Source organism: Etheostoma cragini, chromosome 1 (assembly GCF_013103735.1).
Source record: "Etheostoma cragini isolate CJK2018 chromosome 1, CSU_Ecrag_1.0, whole genome shotgun sequence".
Taxonomy (NCBI): domain Eukaryota; kingdom Metazoa; phylum Chordata; class Actinopteri; order Perciformes; family Percidae; genus Etheostoma; species Etheostoma cragini.
Genome location: NC_048407.1, coordinates 34,078,210 through 34,079,269, shown reverse-complemented (window position 1 = coordinate 34,079,269; position 1,060 = coordinate 34,078,210). Strand labels below are relative to the sequence as shown.

The 1,060-nt window shown below is 46.2% G+C and overlaps 1 protein-coding gene across 1 annotated transcript in view; it reads right to left on the bottom strand.

The window, feature by feature from the left end:
• Positions 1-1,060, bottom strand: part of gtf2a2 (general transcription factor IIA, 2) — a 2,486-nt gene that overhangs the window by 437 nt on the left and 989 nt on the right. The window lies entirely within an intron of this gene.

Sequence of the window (1,060 nt, the reverse complement as noted above, 5' to 3'; positions counted from 1 at the left end):
GAGAGACATCAGTAGAAGGACAACAGTAGAGAGACATCAGTAGAGAGACAACAGTAGAGGGACATCAGTAGAGAGACAACATTAGATAGACAACAGTAGAGGGACAACAGTAGAGAGACATCAGTAGAGACAACAGTAGAGGGACATCAGTAGAGAGACATCAGTAGAGAGACTTCAGTAGAGAGACATCAGTAGAGAGACAACATTAGAGAGACATCAGTAGAGACAACAGTAGAGGGACAACAGTAGAGAGACATCAGTAGAGAGACATCAGTAGAGATAAATAAGTATCTTCAGATCCATGTTTTTGTGTGACATGATGATGTCATGTGTGTGACCTGATGATGTCATGTGTGTGTGACGTGATGATGTCATGTGTGTGTTACGTGATGATGTCATGCGTGTGTGATCTGATGATGTCATGTGTGACGTGATGATGTCAGCGGCGTCTGTCGTTGTCAGGAGGATTCGTGGCGAGGCCAAGAAGTGCCGCAAGGTCTACGGCATCGAGCACCGGGACCAGTGGTGCACGGCGTGCCGCTGGAAGAAGGCCTGCCAACGCTTCCACGACTGAGCCGGGGGGGGTAAGACCAGGACCAGGACCAGGACCAGGACCAGAAGAAACAGAACGGACTAACGCCTCGCCTGCTGGATCTTTTATACCTTTTTTTTGTGTCTGAAACCAGAACATTGTTTTGTTTTTATACTCTTTCTACATTTGCTAAAGTGTCTTTTTGGATGTCTTCCAGATGTTCTCCGTAGACGTCGTGTCCTTTAACCACGAACGCGTTGGGGCAGCTACGATGTGATCCGCTACCAGTTTTTTGCGTCCGGCCCACTCTCCTCAGGTGTTCTTAACAAAAACCAGAATCAAGACTTAGTTCAGTTTATTAGCCGGTTTATATGTTACGTTACCACTACCGGGTCCCAGAGAGGACAAAATACCAGTATTATTCCTCTTAAAGGTCCCATGACATGGTGGTCTTAGTGGTCCCTAATACTGTATCTGAAGTCTCTTTATATAGACCTTAGTGGTCCCTAATACTGTATCTGAAGTCTC